The 22,798-nt window shown below is 41.5% G+C and overlaps 1 protein-coding gene across 1 annotated transcript in view; it reads left to right on the plus strand.

Moving 5' to 3' along the window:
* The first annotated feature begins 302 nt into the window (after window positions 1–302).
* LOC115195871 (cadherin-12-like) overlaps window positions 303–22,798 on the plus strand; it is a 203,963-nt gene continuing 181,467 nt past the window's right edge. The window contains exon 1 of the mRNA XM_029756192.1: window positions 303–811. The gene's annotated coding sequence lies outside the window, so the exon portion shown is untranslated. The remainder of the gene's footprint in view (window positions 812–22,798) is intronic.

Consider the following 22,798-nt stretch of genomic DNA (forward strand, 5'->3'; position numbering starts at 1 on the left):
ATACACTCACACACACAATTATTCCCTTCCTCCCTCTCTCTCTTTCTCTCTCTTGTTCTCTCTCTCCCTGCTCTGTCTCCTTTCTCACCACACTACTACAGTACTCCCCAATTTCGGCAGTATTATCTGTGTACACATGAGCTTGGAAGAGACACCATCCCCAAGTGGCACTACTGTCTCTCTGATTAGAATATCCCCCAGTGACCACAATACACATCACTGACACTCTCTATGCAGAAGGGAGGGCTCTCCAGATCCCTATAATCTGCTTGATGAAGATCCCAGTGCTCCGGGGACCTGACAGGGGTCTGCCTCACACCAATCACGGCTGCCCCAGCTCCCAGCGTAAACGCAATCCCTTCGCCACTGAGCCAGTCAGTGAGCCAGCCAGTGCTCACAAACCCTCGCTCATTCTCTCTCCCGCTCGCTCTCACACACTCACACAGCTTGCTCTCTTTCACACTGCTCTGCCACACTTTCTCTCTCCCCTCTCTCTCTCTTGCTCTCTCACTCGTCATTTTAAAACCACAGGGAGACTCCTACATTCTCTCTCCCTGTTTTGTACCTCTAGCGGCACGCACTCCGGCATCAACTCTGGCGTGGGCAATAGGCTTTGCACAGAAAAGGATCATGAAAGAAAGATACCAAAGACAGAGGTAGAGGTAAATGAGAAAAGAGGGAATCATAGAGAGGAGGCAAAAAGGAGAAGAGAGAAGAAGCTTGTCTTGTATTCTACACAGGGAAAATAAGCTTGGAGGACAGTTTGACTGCTTGGATTAAGCTGGCTTTGAAACAGTGTGAATCAATCAAGGTATGTGTGCTGTTTACTTACCTCTTATTTGGAGTGTTTTTTAAATATTGTTTTTTATGTAGGCTAGGTTGATATTGGGTATATTCCCCCTCCAAGTCAATAATGAACAAACTGAGTTATAGTGCCAGAAACTCATGGTCATTTCTGTCACCCCGCTGCTGCAGCTGCTGCAAATGGCTTTCAAAGCCTCCTTGATGCCAAAGATTTTTTGAAGCTATAAATGTTTGACTTGTGTTTTATTCCCCCTCCAGCCAAGTCAATACATTATTAGATGTTATCCCCACATGTTATTTGGAAGTGCATATGGTGGAAGCAGAAGCAGCGGGTGTCCTTGAAACAGTTTTATCAGAAAGAGTTTGATGGAGACAGGAGGCTTGTGTTGTGCTCTGTTCTGTTCGGAGTGCAGGGTCAGTCATATTGAAGAATGTCTTTCAGGCATGTCTTTATGGTCTTTGGATCAAGGCGAACCTATTGATTCATTCATAGATGACACAGGAGATGTCAGTGAACGCAGATTGGCAACACATGCAACAAAACACCACTCACTGGGGCTGTGTGATGCTCCCGTTTTATAAGTCATAGTGAGTCATTTCGGTTCATTTGCATTTAAAAGGTAATATTGCTTTTCAAGTTGGTGTTGGAAAGTGTTCAAACATTGGTTATCAAACTATAGCCTGTCAAATGGTTTGGTCAACGTCAAGGGGCTGATTTCAACACTGACTTGAGGGATACCAAAAAGCAAATGCCAATTTTGGGGGGATTGCATGTGGTTCAGTTTCACAACGCTGTTTAACACTCTTGTAATGAGATGAAAACAACAAATTGCATCAGTGTATTTTGTAAGGTAATTGTTGTTAGAGATTCCCTTTATGGAAAATCTGAGTTCCACTTAAGTTCCAATCGCTTCGATAGTACAAATAACTGTAATAATAACTGCAATATTAACAATAAACATAAAGGTGTGAGTTTTTAATTTGCACTTTTCAATCAAAACACAACACAGCCTGCTTTGGAATGCTCACATCGCAGGTATGACATGCTATAAAGCATATTATAGCCCGTGTTTACATACGTACATTTATAAATCTACTTAATGGATAAAAGTATTTATTGTGGTATCCATGGAGATTAGTACCAACAAACTGAGTGGATATGAAAAAGGAAACACACTAGGGTTGGACTCAATTCGTATTGAAGGAAGTCAATTCAGGAAGCGATTTGAATTTAAAGTTCACAAATGATCACATTTGTTAAATAAATACCTTCTACTTTTCAATTTATGGAGAAGTCATTGAAAATAAGTGTCCTTTTTTTGATTATTGAATTGGGATTTTAGTTTAGTTAAATTACTTATTTTAATTCGATTCGAGCCCTGCAACACACACTATCTGATATGCTGCATTTGGAATATGGGACCACAGATGCACCCTGTCCCTGTTCATTCTACAGTAGCAGATGCTTACTCAGATGAGCTGTAGAAGGTGAGATGAGGACAACATATTAAAGAGCTACACTGCTACACCACCCATACCGGTAGGGTTTACATGTGGGGAGATACAGTGCGTGCCTTTAGAAAGTATTCATACCCCTTAACTTATTCCACACTTTATGTTACAACCTGAATAAAAATAATAATAATGTATCAACAATCTACACACAATACCCTTTAATGACAAAGTGAAAACATTTTGTTTTTGCTTTTATGAAATACAGAAATATCTAATTTACATATGTATTCACAGCCCTAAGTCAATACGTGTTAGAATCACCTTTGGCAGCAATTACAGCTGTGAGTCTTTCTGGGTAAGTCTCTAAGAGCTTTGCACACCTGGATTGTACAATATTTGCCCATAGTTTTTTTTCTAAATTCTTCAAGCACTGTCAAATTGGTTGATGATCATTGCTAGACAACCATTTTCAAGTCTTGCCAAATATTTTCAATCAAATTTAAGTCAAAAGTGTAACTCAGCCACTCAGGAACATTCACTGTCTTTTTTGGTAAGCAACTCCAGTGTAGTTGGGCCTTGTTTTAAGTTATTGTCCTGCTGAAAGGTAAATTAATCTCCCAGTGTCTGGTGGAAAGCAAACTGAACCAGGTTTTCCCAGTGCTTAGCTCCATTCCTTTTATTTTTAATAAAAAAAAAAAAAACTCTCCAGTCCTTAATGATTACAAGCATACCCATGACATGATGCAGCCCACACTATGCTAGTCCATAATGTATTGAATTGGATTTGCCACAAACATAACACATTGAATTCAGGACATTTAAAGTTAATTACTTTGTCACATTTTTTTGCAGAATTACTTTAGTGCCTTGTTGCAAACAGGATGCATGTTTTGGAATTGTTTTATTCTTTACAGGCTTCTTTTTTTCACTCTGTCACTTAGGTTAGTATTGTGGAGTAACAAATGTTGTTGATCCATCTTCAGTTTTCTCCTATTACAGTCACAGTAACTGTTTTAATGTCACCATTGGCCTCATGGTGAATTCCCTGAACAGTTTCCTTCCTATCCAGCAGCTGATAGGAAGGAAGTGTGAAGTGTTCCAAAAACACATGTTTTCACATGTGAAATGTCACATGCAAAGCATTTTTTTAAATGTAACTAGGCAAGTTAAATTCTTATTTACAATGACAGCCTACTCCAGCCAAACCCGGATGATGCTGGGCCAAATTGTGCACCGCCCTATGGGACTCCCAATCACAGCTGGATGTCATACAGCCTGGAATCAAACTAGGGACTGTAGTGACACCTCTTGCACTGAGATGCAGTGTCTTAGACCTCTGCGCCCCTCGGGAGCCATTCCAAGAACATGTTTCACATGTGAAATTTTAGATTTCATATTAATGAGCACACTTAACTGACAGCTCTTTGAAACGCCTATGTCAAGAAACTTGGATGCAGTGTTGCAGTAAAATAATCTCAAGCTAATTTGATGATACACAAAGCAACTCCAAAAATATTGAAATTGCATCAATAGCTAGGTTTCCACTCAACTGGTGACAGATATGAATGCAAATATTCTAAAATCTGCATAAATAAAATAGATTTTCTTTCACCAGAGGTTTGTTTCCATCAAATTGACTTGTTGCAGATAAAAGTCTGTGCTTGATGAAACACACACAAAAATAACTTCAACTGTTAAAATAAATTTTTTTTGAGTTAAATGGGTGTCCATTGCATTTATCTCAATGATTCTGTCACAAAAAAAATGATGCGTTAAAGCTAATGTGCCCACTCTGGTATTGGCTTGTGTGATCTAGCCAACAGCTGGTACATACAGTGCGGGTATAGCCTACATGATGAGATTATTATGGACAAAAGAGTAAGATCATTTTTAGTTGTCAAACGACAGCCAAGCATCGATCATCATGTCACCAGAATAATAAGACCCTCTATATTTATTGGAAAAGCATCAAGCTCATCACCTTGCACTTTCACCACCCTGTGAAGTTCATCATAATGTATTTAATCTGTAGCCTAATAAACTGTATGCTCTCCAGAGACGTAGTGGGAGGACCACACAACATGTCATCGAGTGACTTCAGGTTTACTTCAATATGATGGTTATCATATTTATATTTACTCATAAAAGTTTTTACACTGCCATTTCTCACATAATTAATTTTACAGACACAAAAATATCCCACCTTGTCTAGCGTATTTGGTTATGTCGACATTTAGAAAGATTACCGTCAAATTGATGTTTCTCAGGCCTTTCGTGATTTTTTTATGAGCCTTCCCCCCTTTTGTTCTATGCTGGCTGAAGACCTAGCTAGCCAGTAACTAGCGAACACCAGACACAGATGAAAGAGGAGAAATGTAAGTATATTTGCCATAGACTAATAGTGTACATTTTTAAATATATGTGACACAATTCAGGAAACTAGGTATATGTTGCAAGTCACAGGAGAGCCGTTTGAAATTACAAAATCTTTTTTTATCAAAATGCGTTTTTTGCAAGAAATGCCTTCTCGAAAATGTGAACTTTCAGGTAGGTGCCTTAATAAAAATGTTTATGCCATCTGTAAATATGAATAAAGTTGTTAAATTAAGAGCCTAGTTGGTTTAGCCAAAGAAAAAGTCAGATATCTTCCGGCGAACCATGATTGGCTAAGATAATGAGTGGGCTGGACATGCCGAGTGATGAGTTTCATCTTGTGTCTATAAAATGAGCTGCTCATTATGCGTCGATAATCCTATCTACTGCAGTTTTTTCTAAAGATATAACGTTAGCCATGGAGAACTGCAAATATGTTGCTACTGCTCTCAATAACATTGCTGCCCTGAATTTATCAGGCGCTATTGACAAAGGTCAGTGGGAAACAGTTGTGATGGATTACTTTCTGGAGGATGATCGTTCCATGCTGACTCTCTCTGACTCTGAAAATTAATCAGACGATGAGGAAATCCCTGATTTAGGTAAAAACATCTTCATTGACGAAAACACTGTAGAGTCTTATGATGACGGTGATGGGGAAGAAACAGAGATCAACAGTGTTGTTGTCACAGAAGAAATTGACCGAGCTTTGAAATCAGTGGAACACAACTGGCCAAACAAGCTGTGCAAACTAAATGGAAACAACAAAGGACGTCTTATTTGATGAAAGGGGTTGCAGTCTGCCGTGAATCTTTCATTCATGTATACGGGTAAGAATCTAACTATAGTTTCAGATATTATACATTTCTAATTTTGTCAAAGTTGTTGTTTTCATTGCAAGTTAAGGCTTGCTGTAAGTTAGCCAGCTGGAGCTCGTTGGCTGGCTTGCTAGCTAACGTTGAACCTAATTTATTTGGTTAACTGTAGCTATGACAATCGGTTTGTATTGTGAGTAACGTTACTCTATGGATTGGGATTATAGTTATTATTTTAGCTATCTAATGTTAATGTGACACATCTAAACAAAAGACCCCAAGTTAAAGCTTGCTATTAGCTAGCTAACATTAGCTGAGGTTAGATAGCTGCTTCGCTAGCTAACATTCATTTATGTGTATGAATTGTGTGTAACGTTAGTGATGTTTTCTCAGAATGCCATTTCACATTGCTAGTTATAGCCTAATGTTAGCTAGCTAACATCGAACATATTTGGTTAACTCTAGATATCTATGACAATCGGTTAGTAGTGCTAATTAAAGCTTGCTGTTAACTAGCCAGCTGACGTTAGATGGCTGTCTAGCTAGCTAACATTACGTGTGTAGTGATATCTCAGAATGCCATTTCGCATCTATTGAATAATAATGCAAAAATATTTGTATCTGGAATTTGCCTTTCAGCATCAGTAGAACATGCCTGACTCTCCTCCACCAGTCATACCAGGAGAATGGTCTAATGCCTCCTATCAAAAAGAGAGGTGGCCCAAGCAAACAAAGGCAGCAGTGCAGTCATCAACTACATGCACCATTTCTTCATCTACAGAGGTGGGGAAACACGTGTGGACCTGAATTGTGATAACTGCGGTGGCCAAAACAAGAACAAGTTTGTGGTCTGGCCTCATCAAACAGCCCTTCAGAAAGACCAGAGTGGACACTTTGTCTGAGGTTGTTGTGAATGACAGCACTGTGACAGGGGTCAACATCCCACAGGTGGTTGGACTGGAGGATGGTACAGTGCTGGTGGAAGCTATGGCTGGCAACAACACCTGACTCCGTACTTCAGGCCACTGCCACAGATCAAGCAGTACCAGCACTTCAGGTGAAAATCCTTTTCATTGCATTACATGAGGTTAAAAAAGTCCTGTGTGGCTCCCGTGTGGCTCAGTTGGTAGAGCATGGTGTTTGCAATGCCAGGGTTGTGAGTTCAATTCCCACGGGGGACCAGTACGGGAAAAATGAAATGTATGAAAATGCACTATAAGTCGCTCTGGATAAGAGCGTCTGCTAAAATTTAAATGTTATTTTTCTTAGCTAAACTTGGGAGGTGAATTGATTTTGAGCAGGTTGTGCAGGTTGTAATGTCTTCAATTTTTTTTTGTTATTCCCTGTTTTACAGCTTCGATGCTCTGGAGCCTGGTGTTGTCGCCAAGGAGCGTTCGGACTGTCGGGACCAGGTTTCAGCTGCTGCGCAACGCTGACATCCTTCCTCCCGTAGATAGTCTGCCTGTACAAGCATCACCTGGACTGGACACAGCTAGACAAACTTATCTTTTGGAGATCAGGGAGTTTTGCGACAAAGGAGGCAATGGACATAACATGCCCTGCACCAAAGTCAAGGGCAGGACAGAAACAGGCTCTCCGATATAGATTCCCTTGTTCATGCGTGGTTCGGACGGACCAGTCATCAGCACTATCTGCAGTGCCTCTATTCAAATCCTCTCTCCTAACACACATGCCATACGTTGCTGCTACTATTTTTTTATCCCCCTGCTCAGCCACTTTACCCCTGATTGTATGCATATAACTACCTCGTCTATCATTGATATCATTATTGATATTGTTCTTGTACATTCTGTGTATTTTATTTTGATACTATCTATTTCTGATATTTCTACTATGCAAGTAATAATTTGGCTGTACCATTTACACTTTCTGTAGAGACCCATCCACTTAGCAAGACTTAGCAAAATATTGTTATATAAAATGAATAATATGTGTGGTCGTAACATGATTTTGTGACATACCACAACAATATCATGTGACCACCACATAATATATATATAGAGTGCATCCACATAAATATATGGCGCATGCATCTGTTTATGTTCTGTACATGTGCACCTCACTTGGGTTTCAATTCAGGTGGCATGGCCTTAACGTATGTATGGAATACTATGTGTGTGTGTAACAGTATGCTAATGTACCGGTGTGAAGGCATTTGGGCAGTGGTCAAAAGTACTTCGGTAGTACTTTAAAGTATTTTTACTTAAAAATGTTTTGGGTATCTGTACATTACTTTACGATTTCTTTTTTTGACAACTTTTACTTTTACTTCACTACATTCCGATAGAAAGTAATGTACTTTTTACTCCATACATTTTCCTTGACACCACAAATTGTCCAATTCACATAACATTTACATTTACATTTAAGTCATTTAGCAGACGCTCTTATCCAGAGCGACTTACAAATTGGTGCATTCACCTTAAGATATCCACATAAGAGAACATCCCTACTGCATCTGATCTGGCAGACTCACTGAACACAATGCTTTGTTTGTCAATTATGTCTGAGTTTTGGAGTGTGCCCCTGGCTATCCGTCAATAAAAAAATATAAGGTTTAATATAAGGAATTTGTGGTTTAATATAAGGAATTTGTGGTTTAATATAAGGAATTTGTGGTTTAATATAAGGAATTTGAAATGATTTATACTTTTACTCAAGAATTACAATTTAGTACTTTTTCCACCACTGGATGTGGCTGGAGGTTATAGCATTTCTTTCACATGACCCATCAATTTAGACAAGTGTGTCTGGGTAAGCGTCAACTAATATTCATAAAATATTTTTTATCTTGACAGTATATGTTTACATGGACTTTTTCCTTATTGTAGGCTACTACCACTTTTAGTCTTAATCTTCACTACACTGCTCACTGTTTAGCCCATGACCTCATGTGAATCCTTAAAGAGAATGGTGGGGCTGGCTTAAGAGGGCGTGAGCAATGCTGAATGGGTGTAGACAAAGGAGAGCTCTCCAGTAGGTACCAAAATATTCAAAGGCCCTTTTTTCAAAAGTGAGTTTACAAGTGTATCAACTTCCAAAACAGAATTACTTTTCCATTGTTCCTCAAAAATGCTTGTATGATATACCATTTTGTAGCTATTGAGTCTCTACTTTTGTCCAATGTAAAAAAAAAAAACATTTTCAAATTTTGCTACATAAGACCGAATCCAGGTGGTGAGTCACATATTTGCTGACACCCTACAGTCCAAATGTGTCACCAATCTATATAGCTATATTATCCACACCCCTCTACAAACACGCCTTCTCCGTTGATTACAATGTGGTAGTTATTTAAATTAGGTAAGAGAATATCCAGCAAAAAGTTGCCATTAAGTTACTGGAATTTGCACAAAAACCTCTTTAAAGTGCAGCAGATTTGAAACACATACTCTTACAACCTTTACAGAACAAAGAGTGCCGCTACTCAGCACTACCATGAAATGCTTAAACTGCTACAACACGTCCACTGATGGTTGGCACAAATATATATATATTTGACCACGGCCCCAAACATGTTAATGCACCTCACCAGTACATTGCCCCTACCTAAATCAAATCACATTTTATTGTTCACATGCAGTTGTTGTTGCGGGTGTAGTGAAGTGCTTGTGTTCCCAGCTCCATCAGTGCAGTAGTATCTTAACAATTCACAAAAATACACAAAAATCCCAAATTAAAAAAATGAAATTAAGAAATATACAGTACAAATATCAGATGGAGAAATGCCGGAGTGGAATAGAATACAGTATATATATATGAGATGAGTAAAGCAGTATGTAAACATTATTAAAGTGACTAGTGATTCCAAGTCTATAGGGCAGCAGCTTCAAAGGTGTAGGGTAACATAACCGGGTGGAAGCCGGCTAGTGATGGCTATTTAACAGTCTGATGGCCTTGAGATCGAAGCTATTTTTCAGTCTCTTGGTCCCAGCTTTGATGTACCTGTACTGACCTCGCCTTCTGGATGATAGCGGGGTGAACAGGCCGTGGCTCGGGTGGTTGATGTCCTTGATGATCCTTTTGGCCTTCCTGTGACATCAGGTGCTGTAGGTGTCCTGATGGGCAGGTAGATTGCCCCTGATGATGCGTTGGGCAGACCACAGCACCCTCTGGAGAGCCCTGCGGTTGCGGGCGGTGCAGTTGCAGTACCAGGCGGAATACAGCCCGACAGGATTCTTTCAATTGTGCATCTGTTAAAGTTTGTGAGGTTTTCAGGGACCAAACCGAATTTATCAGCCTCCTGAGGTCAAAGAGGCGCTGTTGCACCTTCTTCACCACACTGTGTGGGTGTATCATTTCAGATCGTCAGTTGCACCCCTCTCCCAGGGCCCTCACCTCCCTTCCTGTAGCTGTCTCGTGATTGTTGGTAATCAGACCTACTACTGTTGTGTCGTCTGCAAACTTGATATTTGAGTTGGAGGCATTGGTGGCCACACAGTCATGGGTGAACAAGGAGTACAGGAGGGGGCTGAGCACACACCCTTGTAGGGCCTCTGTGTTGAGGATCAGCGAAGTGGAGGTGTTGTTTCCTACCTTCACCACCTGGCGGTGGCCGTCAAGATGTCCAGGACCCAGTTGCACAGGGCGGGGTTCAGACCCAGGGCCCCGAGCTTAATGATGAGCTTGTAGGGTACTATGGTGTTGAATGTTGAGGTATAGTCAATGAACAGCATTCTTACACAGGTATTCCTCTTGTCCAGATGGGATAGGGCAGTGTGCAGTGCGATGGGAATTACATCATCTGTGGATCTATTGGGGCGGTAAGCAAATTGAAGTGGGTCTAGGGTGTCAGGTAAGGTAGAGGTGATATGATCCTTAACTAACCTCTCAAAGCACCTCATGATGACAGAAGTGAGTGCTACGGGGCAATAGTCATTTAGTTAATTTCCCTTTGCTTTCTTGGATGCAGGAACAATGGTGGTCATCTTGAAGCAAGTGGGGACAGCAGACTGGTAAAGGGAGAGATTGAATATGTCCGTAAACACACCAGCCAGCTGCTCTGAGGACGCGGCTCGGTATGCCATCTAGGCTGGCAGCCTTGCGAGGTTTAACATGCGTAAATGTCTTACTCACGTCGTCCACAGAGAAGGAGAACCCACAGTCCTGGTTTGGGTAGGTTTTAATAGTCACAGTGGGTACAATATATCCTGTACACTTTCTGATGAACTCAGTCACTGTATCCGTGTATTTGTCCAGGTTATTCTCAGAGGTTACCTGGAATCTATCCCAGTCCGCGTGATCAAAACAATCTTGAAGCATGGTTTCCAATTGGTCAGACCAGCGTTGAATAGACCTTAGTACGGGTACTTCCTGTTTGAGTTTCTGCCTATAGGAAGGGAGGAGCAATATGGAGTCGTGATCAGATTTGCCGAAGGGAGGTCGGGGGAGGGCCTTGTAGGCATTTCGAAAAGTTGAGTAGCAGTGGTCCAATGTTTTTCCAGAGTGAGTATTACAGTCAATGTGTTGGTAGAACTTCAGTAGCATTTACGAAGTTCTGCATTTGATTGTGAGGTATTCCAGGTAGGGTGAACGTTAGGACTTGAGCTTCTGTATGTTATCACAATAACACCATGAGTAGTTAATCATCAAACATACACCCCCGCCTTTCTTCTTCCCGGAGAGTTCTTTATTCCTGTTTGCACTGAGAACCCAACTGGCTGTATGGACAGGGACAGTATATCCCGAGAGAGCCATGTTTCTGTGAAACTGAGTATGTTAAAATCCTTAATGTCTCTCTGGAAGGAGATCCTCGCCCTGAGCTTGTCTACTTTATTATCCAGATACTGAACAATAGCGAGTAATATGCTTTGGAATTGCTGGATGGTGTGCACGTCTCTTGAGTCGGACCAGAAGTCCACTCCGAATACCTCTTCTCCGGTGGCAGTGTTTTGGAGCAGTCTCTGGAATAAGTTATATTGCCCTGGGGGTACGAACAAAGGATCTGATTTGGGAAAGTTGTATTCCTGGTCATAATGCTGGTGAGTTACCAACTCTCTGATATCCAAAAGTTATTTCTGGCTTTATGTAATAACACAAAACAATGTCTGGGCCAATAATGTAAGAAATAACACAAAAAAAACAAAATAGTGCAGTTGGTTAGGAGCTACAAACAGAGCTGCTATATCTGTTGGCTCCATTTCACAAAGTGCAGTGATGATCATACCTTATATATTATATACAGTACCACAGAATGTGTCATAATACCCATAAAACCTCGTGGTCAAAAAGGGAAATGGTTCCAATAATTTTTCCACTATTAATTTTCCCATAGGGAAGGGCTGTGTTCCATGTAGGCTTACCCTGGAGTGAATCTTTCTAGGACAAGGTGACTTTTAGCAATATTTTCACCTGTATTTACCCCCCCCCAAACAAAATTCTAATTACCTGCTAATGTGGCTATAATAAAGAACTACAAATGCCATGATGATCTGGATGAGACTGCCGAATCAAGGCAAAGGTAAGAATCTCTGGATTAACTATCTAATGTTAGCAATGAGTAAATTAGCTACATTTCTTTAAATTGTGAATTCTATGAACTGTCTTGTGCAAATGTTTAATTGACACAATACCTGTTAGCCAAGGTGTCAGCTAGAGACGGGATTTGTAGGCTTGCATGTCTACTTTGTTGCATTAGCATTAGCATTTTCGAATCTGAGAGTAAATAGTGCCAAAAATATTGATTCAAGTACCCTTTTCCGAGAGAGATTTACATGGTATCAAAACATCACGCCAGGGTAAGCTAACACAAAACAGAGCCCTTATTTTAAGTATTTCAAAAATCCTTTATTGGAAAAATGAATGGTGAAAAAGCGATTGGAAGCATTTCCCTGTTTGAGCGCTAGGTTTTATGTGTATTATGACACCTCCACTGTGGGGCTCTATTCAAAATATTGGGTAGAAACATTTCCCATTATACCTACAAGGTACCAAACTGTACCATGTGAGTTCATATGTATACCTGTGAAGTGTACCTTGGACTTTTCTGCACCCAAGGGAACATCACTGTACCCTAACCATACATTTATTTTTTGAGTTTGTAAAAACATATTCCAAGCAGTAAGAATGAACCTGGTGGCACTACAGAAACATCGATGCACTCAACTGAGAGGTTGCAAGTTAAAATCCCCAAAGCATTCATATATACTCTGTCAAGTGTCCTTGAGCACTGCTAATTTAACATTGATGTTATGTTGGTGGTGTTAATTGAACAATTTACTTGATTGTGGGCAGTTTTAAGCTTTTAGCAAAGTGCAGAAATATATACTGCTCAAAAAAAAGGGAACACTTAAACAACACATTCTAGATCAGAATGAAAGAAATAATCTTATTAAATACTTTTTTCTTTACATAGTTGAATGTGCTGACAACAAAATCACACAAAAAAGAATCAATGGAAATCCAATTTATAAACCCATGGAGGTCTGGATTTGGAGTCACACTCAAAATTAAAGTGGAAAACCACACTACAGGCTGATCCAACTTTGATGTAATGTCCTTAAAACAAGTCAAAATGAGGCTCAGTAGTGTGTGTGGCCTCCACGTGCCTGTATGACCTCCCTACAACGCCTGGGCATGCTCCTGATGAGGTGGCGGATGGTCTCTTGAATGATCTCCTCCCAGACCTGGACTAAAGCATCTGCCAACTCCTGGACAGTCTGTGGTGCAACGTGGCGTTGGTGGATGGAGCGAGACATGATGTCCCAGATGTGCTCAATTGGATTCAGGTCTGGGGAACGGGCGGGCCAGTCCATAGCATCAATGCCTTCCTCTTGCAGGAACTGCTGACACACTCCAGCCACATGAGGTCTAGCATTGTCTTGCATTAGGAGGAACCCAGGGCCAACCGCACCAGCATATGGTCTCACAAGGGGTCTGAGGATCTCATCTCGGTACCTAATGGCAGTCAGGCTACCTCTGGCGAGCACATGGAGGGCTGTGCGGCCCCCCAAAGAAATGACACCCCACACCATGACTGACCCACCGCCAAACCGTTCATGCTGGAGGATGTTGCAGGCAGCAGAACGTTCTCCACGGCGTCTCCAGACTCTGTCACGTCTGTCACATGTGCTCAGTGTGAACCTGCTTTCATCTGTAAAGAACACAGGGTGCCAGTGGTGAATTTGCCAATCTTGGTGTGCTCTGGCAAATTCCAAATGTCCTGCACGGTGTTGGGCTGTAAGCACAACCCCCACCCTCACGGAGTCTGTTTCTGACCGTTTGAGCAGACACATGCACATTTGTGGCCTGCTGGAGGTCATTTTGCAGGGCTCTGGCAGTGCTTCTCCTGCTCCTCCTTGCACAAAGGCGGAGGTAGCGGTCCTGCTGCTGGGTTGTTGCCCTCCTACGGCCTCCTCAACGTCTCCTGATGTACTGGCCTGTCTGCTGGTAGCGCCTCCATGCTCTGGACACTACGCTGACAGACACAGCAAACCTTATTGCCACAGCTCGCATTGATGTGCCATCCTGGATGAGCTGCACTACCTGAGCCACTTGTGTGGGTTTTAGACTCCGTCTCATGCTACCACTAGAGTGAAAGCACTGCCAGCATTCAAAAGTGACCAAAACATCAGCCAGGAAGCATAGGAACTGAGAAGTGGTCAGTGGTCCCCACCTGCAGAACCACTCCTTTATTGGGGGTGTCTTGCTAATTGCCTATAATTTCCACCTGTTGTCTATTCCATTTGCACAACAACATGTGACATTTATTGTCAATCAGTGTTGCTTCCTAAGTGGACAGTTTGATTTCACAGAAGTGTGATTGACTTGGATTTACATTGTGTTGTTTAAGTGTTCCCTTTATTTTTTTGAGCAGTGTATTATTGCTAATAAGTCTGCAGCATTATCTATTTTATGACTTTTTAGGTTTATTTCACATGAGATCATGTTTCCATGTTGTCGCATGTCTAGTCTCAAAGGATCTCATGTTGCTTTACATGTTTTCACGGGATCTTCATGTGGTTTTTCCGTAAGGCTATTAGATTTGTTAACTGTTAAACTGTACATTAAAACAAACTGCAACTGTACTGTAAACCGCATAGCTATCCAATTATCTTTGAATAATCCACTGCACTTATTATTGTATGACAGGCATGACAGGCATGCATCTCCCACAACAAGAGAGCAGCAGATACATGCAGCCGAGTCGTGAAAATCCCCTATGAACCCTCCAATGCAGTTCTGATTCCCAAATGGCACCATATTCTCTACATCAGGGCTGTCCAACCCTCTTCCTGGAGATTCACTGTTGTGTGGGTTCAGTCCAACCCTAATTTAACACACCTTGATTCTACTAATTAGCTGCTCAACAAGACCTTAACTAGCTGAATCAGATATGCTAAATTAGGGTTGGACTGAAAACCTACAGGACAGTAGTTCTCCAGGAAGAGGGTTGGGCAGCCCTGCTCTACATAGTATAATACTTTTGACCAGAGCCCAAAGGGAGTGCACTATTAAGGGAATAGGGTCCCATTTGGGACTCAACCAGTGTCAACAGCTCCTCATGGTTCTATCCGCTCTCGCTGCACTCCATGGAAGATTGAGTGGTTCTACAAAAAAAAGCACGTCCGCAAAGCCCTCACTGTTACCATATTAAATCATCAACAGCACTGTTGGACTGGGGGAAAAAGAAGGGTCTGCATCACAAATGGCACCTTGTTCCCTTTATAGTGAAGTAATTTAGGACTCTGGTCAAAAGTAGTGAACTATATAGGGAATAGTGTGCTATTTGGGATACAGCGAGAAAAGGAGGGTGTTTATGGATGTGTGTCCTTTATCCATTAACATAAGCAGAGCAGAGACCATCAGTCACCTGGATATGCCACCTATCACCACATTCTGCTGAATGTGTCTGCCAAGAGCCTTGAGCTTAAATGGGATCAATACTTCAGATCATTTGGAGTCTCTAGACTCTGCTCCTTGGGCTATTCAATCTTCGCCCTCATGCAATGGGCTCATCTTGACATTGTACTGTGCTAAATTATGTGTGTGGGTTTGTGAATGAGTAGGGGGAGTGTGTGTGTGTGTGTGTGTGTTCCCCTCACTGCCATTTGTTAGACTGTAGGCATTATGGTCTCCTTTATACCTTGAACACTCTGTACTACAGTACTTCTTAGAGGGGGAGGACTATACCTGTGGTATGGTAATTTTTTCAATATTAACTCTTCACTGATTGAAATACACTGCTCAAAAAATAAAGGGAACACCAAAACAACACATCCTAGATCTGAATGAATGAAATAATCTTATTAAATACTTTTTTCTTTACATAGTTGAAGGTGCTGACAACAAAATCACACAAAAATAATCAATGGAAATCCAATTTATCAACCCATGGAGATCTGGATTTGGAGTCACACTCAAATTTAAAGTGGAAAACCACACTACAGGCTGATCCAACTTTGACGTAATGTCCTTAAAACAAGTCAAAATGAGGCTCAGTAGTGTCTGTGGCATCCACGTGCCTGTATGACCTCCCTACAACGCCTGGGCATGCTCCTGATGAGGTGGCGGATGGTCTCTTGAATGATCTCCTCCCAGACCTGGACTAAAGCATCTGCCAACTCCTGGACAGTCTGTGGTGCAACGTGGCGTTGGTGGATGGAGCGAGACATGATGTCCCAGATGTGCTCAATTGGATTCAGGTCTGGGGAACGGGCGGGCCAGTCCATAGCATCAATGCCTTCCTCTTGCAGGAACTGCTGACACACTCCAGCCACATGAGGTCTAGCATTGTCTTGCATTAGGAGGAACCCAGGGCCAACCGCACCAGCATATGGTCTCACAAGGGGTCTGAGGATCTCATCTCGGTACCTAATGGCAGTCAGGCTACCTCTGGCGAGCACATGGAGGGCTGTGCGGCCCCCCAAAGAAATGACACCCCACACCATGACTGACCCACCGCCAAACCGTTCATGCTGGAGGATGTTGCAGGCAGCAGAATGTTCTCCACGGCGTCTCCAGAATGTCACGTCTGTCACATGTGCTCAGTGTGAACCTGCTTTCATCTGTGAAGAGCACAGGGCGCCAGTGGCGAATTTGCCAATCTTGGTGTTCTCTGTCAAATGCCAAACGTCCTGCACGGTGTTGGGCTGTAAGCACAACCCCCACCTGTGGACGTCGGGCCCTCATACCATTCTCATGGAGTCTGTTTTTGACCGTTTGAGCAGACACATGCACATTTGTGGCCTGCTGGAGGTCATTTTGCAGGGCTCTGGCAGTGCTCCTCCTGCTCCTCCTTGTACAAAGGCGGAGGTAGCGGTCCTGCTGCTGGGTTGTTGCCCTCCTACGGCCTCCTCCACGTCTCCTGATGTACTGGCCTGTCTCCTGGTAGCGCCTCCATGCTCTAGACACTACGCTGACAGACACAGCAAACCTTCTTGCCACAGCTCGCATTGATGTGCCATCCTGGATGAGCTGCACTACCTGAGCCACTTGTGTGTGTTGTAGACTCTGTCTCATGCTTCCACTAGAGTGAAAGCACCGCCAGCATTCAAAAGTGACCAAAACATCAGCCAGGAAGCATAGGAACTGAGAAGTGGTCTGTGCTTACCACCTGCAGAACCACTCCTTTATTGGGGGTGTCTTGCTAATTGCCTATAATTTCCACCTGTTGTCTATTCCTTTTGCACAACAGCATGTGAAATGTATTGTCAATCAGTGTTGCTTCCTAAGTGGACAGTTTGATTTCACAGAAGTGTGATTGACTTGGAGTTACATTGTGCTGTTTAAGTGTTCCCTTTATTTTTTTGAGCAGTATATGTTGTTTGTATAAACCATTACAGCAAAAATATACTAACATTGTGACGAGAGCGTACTGTCATACCTTCATCAACTTGGTTTTCAGGGTGCTGCACTGTGGATAAAACTAGGCTTTATTTCATAATGGGATGCTATCTGAAATTTCTGCCACACTTCATAATGGGAGGAAGTCATTTCAACCTCAGAAACAAATTAGCATGTTTCTTGGAATTTAAATAATTTGAAGTAGTTGTATCAACAATTGTGTCAAAATGTTTTGCTTTTTTTAATACAAGCCTAAAATGAGCTACCAAACCTTTCATTGTGTCGTAGGGGATTTTTGCAATTTTCTTACTTAGTTTTAGGAATATTGAGAATACTTATGAAATGAAATTAGATATAATGTGCTTATTTTTGTGGATCTACATCTCTACAATGCTCTCGCTGTGAGGAAAATAGACTTGAAGCGTAAACTATGCTGCTCCAAGCGAGCCTCGCTTCGCAGACATGCAGCTTTAGGTGCAGTATAGCATGTCTCAAAAATCACCAATAGTTGTTAACAAGTGGCTCACGTTACGGAGACGTTACGGTGATGTGACAACGTTTTTTTTTGTGCTGCCATGACGATGCTAATCAACAAAACCAGTTGATTCTGTCATAACAAATCTTTCTGCCTGTGTAGCTTCAGATTTGGTTAATTGATTTTGCTTAAGTGAGCATGTTTGTTTTTATTTATATTGTGTATGATGTTCTGCTTTTACAATGTCTAGCATTAAAAAGACACAGGCAAAGAGGCGATGTCTTGGCTATTCAGAGCTTGGCAGAGACCCTAGCTTCTGAGTTCCAAATGGCACCTTATTCGATACATAGTGCACTTCTTTTGACCAGAACCTGCAGACCTTTAAGACAAGGCTCAGACAATCAACTGCATGAGTCTAAATATCTCAAATTAAGGTCCTGCCATGATGGATGACCCTCTGTCTCCAGGAGATATTGCTCCCCGTTTCCCCCTGAATGATGGGCACTACTCCTCTGCTGCACTTTGCAATTATTTATATAGATTTGTCTCCATTACTTTGTCAGGTTTCTGGAGGTGGTACATCTTCTGCCGTGTGCTGGAACCTCTTTAGAGAGGAGGAAAGGAAAACCTCCCCTAATATTTTCCAAAATATTTTGGAAACCACTCTTAATTCACATGACATTGGTTTAGTTTAAAAATCAACTGTAACGTTGCAGCTTTCTGATGCCCTGGGGGTTTAGTTACATAATATGAAAGAAGAACAGACATAAAGTTGCATGTGTGTCTGTCTGTTTACAATGTAAACTGTAGGTTGTAAGAGTGTGGTGCAGTGTGGTAGCTAGCTGGATGGCAAGCTAGCAGGCCCAGCAGACATGGCCAAGCCTAGTCCTCGAAGGACCCGGCTGGCTGGGAGATGTGCCGACTCTGCAGGACAGAGATTATTGTGTGGCCGTATCAGAGTACAGCCACCACAGACGCCTCTCTCCCACACCGTCACCGCATGGTCCTGGCACAGGGGACAGAGGCGAAGGGAGAGAGAAAGCCTTCCCCTTTCAGACAGAATGTTATTGACATTGCACCCTGTTCAAACTGATCTTTTATATTCTGTTCTATGGTATTGTATTCCATTTTATTATGTTCATTCTGTTCCATTCAAAACTGTTTCTGGGTGAAGTCTAGGCAGATATATAAGTATCAGCTACTGAATGTGTGCATTGAAATGTGGAGACAGAATCCGATCCATTGTCGTTCAGTCAAGTTCATATTGGTCTTCTTCAAACACTTTTGACTGGTGAATAATTTTTTGACTGTCAAATAATTACATTAAAGCATTAGCTAATAGCCTTCAAGTTCTGTTTTTGAATACCACAGCATTATGTCTTAAAAATAGCAGTCACAGCAGAGAAAACCCTAAGGTTTTTGTGCCTTTGAATAAATGTTGTTCCATGCCTGTGAGAAATTCACCACACGATTCAGTCGACAGGATTGACTGAGGTGGTTATGAATTCACTAGAGGCCATGCATAAGCAAAGCCTTGATGGAGACTGTTGCATTACAGCAATGTGTTATAGTGCATTTCTGAGGTGTATTTGTTGTTATAGTCCACTTGCACAGGTAAATGGTTTGACTGGCAGGCATGCAGGTAGACAGACACAAATACACAGATCAATAGCCAATACCTTCTTTGGTCTGGCATCATCTGGATGGGGCTTGGTTGTTGGGGGGTAATAAAACGAAGAAAAAAAACGATGTGATGATGTGTGGGTCTGGTTGGAGTCCATAACCTTAAACATAGCCTTCTTGGCCCCCATTGGCAACACTGAAAATATTTTCTGTCACACAGGTGAATGACTATTAGCTTACCCTAGAGGTAGAGGGAGATTGTAATGATTTCCAGAGAAGGAAGCTAGCTAGGGGCCCTTTTTAATTTTGAGAGGCTGAATTACTAGTGGCATATCTTTGTTGGGGGATAGGGCTGTAGATGTGAGACAAAAATAGATAGGAATACCGCATTCCTGGTGAATTCACAAAATCTTTCAGGTGACTCGAAGACATAAGCATACCCTTTCAAAGATGATGGCTTTGAGTGTGAGGTCAATATCATTCATACAAATATTAATTATCTTCTGGTGTTTGGATGTAACTGTACACTTCAATCGGTATTGAAACACTGTGTGTGGGCAATCCATGATTCATTCTGAGAGAGAATCATACATGGGCATCTGTAATTACTAAACTTCATAATGTATCTCTCTCTGCCATTCAATAGGCATCATTGTGAATTTAGTGCCTTGGTTATGAACATCAAGGGAGAATCATCAAAACCTTTGAATACCCTCTGCAAAAAGGATGTTTTGAAGAATTTATGAGCTTTTATCATGGTTCTGCAGAGAGATTACGCAGTGAAAGGTGCTAAATATAAAGGTATACACTATTACTTCGATCAAATAAATATGAATTCATCTTTGAATGTTTATGGGGGACAAAAAAACACTCATCCAAGAAGATAGGCTATCTAATGGATAAAACATTAATGCTTTAGCACAATTTTGTGTCAGCCATATGTGAGAATTCTCACAATATTTCTTTGTCTTGTCAGTTTTTATCCTATTACTCCACCGCAATTAACATTTTTTTTCTTAAACGGATGTCACATATAATTTTGAGTTATATTCATCCATGTCAAAACTCATCTTCATTTCATTACAGATAAAAGTTTTCCCTTAAATCAGCTTACCCCGTTAATATTCAGGAAACTGATGCACGTGGGGGGGAGGGGATTTTTGCCCTAACACTTCACAGCTGATTAAAAAAATGGACTAATCATCAAGCTTTGATTATTTGAATCAGCTGTGTAGTGGCTAGGGCAAAAAACTAAATGTGCACACATTGCGGTCCCCAGACCGAGTTTGGGAAACACTGCCTTAAATGCTACAGTACCATCTCTCATTAAGGCAGTGGACATCATATCTCTGTGAAACACCTAATGGAAAATTCATATTTCACATTTGGATTTCAAAGTGGAACTTTTCCCAATTTTATTTTAATTTATATTTTTTGTAAAAAATAAAAATAAAAAAGGATTTTGGTAATTCTTTTTTGAAACATTTTGTGTTTACTCCTCTCATATCCATAGAGAATTATAACATTTGTATAACCGTTCACAACAGCTCACGGCCGCTTAAAACTGTGGAGCATAGACTTTGGATATAAATACTTTGTATTTTGATTGTATCAGCATTGGACTGTGTATTGATTCTGATTTGGCTAGCGTGCGACTTAGCATTTTTTTAATTTGGGGTTGGATTCAGATCATCTATCCTTCCTGATTACCTCACTCCATTTCCCCCCTTGTCATGCTTATCATGACACAATGTAAATTACATCATAAATTTAAGGTGGAAGATAGAGGCAGAAGCAGCTCTCCTGAGCCAGCAAAATATAAACAGGAGCACTTGTTTGATATCACGAGGATAATGCAAGCCAGGAGATGTTCGGGAACTACAAAGCAGCTAAGAAGGAAATGTAAACACCGCTCATGTATTTGTTTTTTTACTTAACTAGGCAAGTCAGTTAAGAACAAATTCTTATTTACAATGACGGCCTACTCCGGCCAAATCCAGATGACACTGGGCCAATTGTGCGCCACCCTATGGGACTCCCAATCAAACCAGATGTTGAATAGCCTGGATTTGAACCAGGTACCATAGTGAGGCCTCTTGCACTGAGATATAGTGCCTTAAACCGCTGCCCCACTCGGGAGCCAAAGGGATTGTTGTTAATAAAAAGACTGCAACATTTTTATTGTAGACCATTGAGGCTGAAGTTCAATCAACCCAAAGCCATACTCTTTTTGTAGTTCCGGATTGTGCATCAGTTTCCTGCACCAGTGATATCCCAAAGCAAACAAAATATTTTTTCATAAATCACTCTCTTCCTCTGGGAATCTAAGATACACACCAACACTATCAGCACTATTAGTTTTGTCTCCTGAAATTTGGCTTAATCAATGTTCCACAAATCTGATGCTATGATTTCTCCACAGTTCATAACAATTCAATTATATACTTTCTGTTTATCCACCCTGATATACTGAGATATATTTGAAAAGAGGACACCAGAGGTGTAGTGCAATTATTTTAGTTGAGGAGCTCCAAAATAAACTTAATGACCTAATAATTTCCTCACTCAAAGTTTATGCCAACAGATGTAGACAATTGAATAGCCTATCATTATAGAACATGCATTAAATGCATACTCCATCTGTAACATTTTCCAACACAAAGTTAGGCATAGGCTACCTAATTTCAAAATAGACCATCATCACTGTCAATCATGAATTGTTCTTCACGCTTTACTAGTGAATCGTCCAAATGGCATCTTCATGCCAATCATTTAGATTGATCTCAATCCATTTCATGGGAAAAATGTACACTGCTCAAAAAAATAAAGGGAACACTTAAACAACACAATGTAACTCCAAGTCAATCACACTTCTGTGAAATGAAACTGTCCACTTAGGAAGCCACACTGATTGACAATAAATTGCACATGCTGTTGTGCAAATGGAATAGACAACAGGTGGAAATTATAGGCAATTAGCAAGACACCCCCAATAAAGGAGTGGTTCTGCAGGTGGTAAGCACAGACCACTTCTCAGTTCCTATGCTTCCTGGCTGATGTTTTGGTCACTTTTGAATGCTGGCGGTGCTTTCACTCTAGTGGTAGCATGAGACGGAGTCTACAACCCACACAAGTGGCTCAGGTAGTGCAGCTCATCCAGGATGGCACATTAATGCGAGCTGTGGCAATAAGGTTTGCTGTGTCTGTCAGCGTAGTGTCCAGAGCATGGAGGCGCTACCAGGAGACAGGCCAGTACATCAGGAGACGTGAAGGAGGCCGTAGGAGGGCTACAACCCAGCAGCAAGACCGCTACCTCCGCCTTTGTGCAAGGAGGAGCAGGAGGAGCACTGCCAGAGCCCTACAAAATGACCTCCAGCAGGCCACAAATGTGCATGTGTCTGCTCAAATGGTCAGAAACAGACTCCATGAGGGTGGTATGAGGGCCCGA

The sequence above is a fragment of the Salmo trutta genome, chromosome 6, assembly GCF_901001165.1.
Source record: "Salmo trutta chromosome 6, fSalTru1.1, whole genome shotgun sequence".
Classification (NCBI taxonomy): Eukaryota; Metazoa; Chordata; class Actinopteri; order Salmoniformes; family Salmonidae; genus Salmo; species Salmo trutta.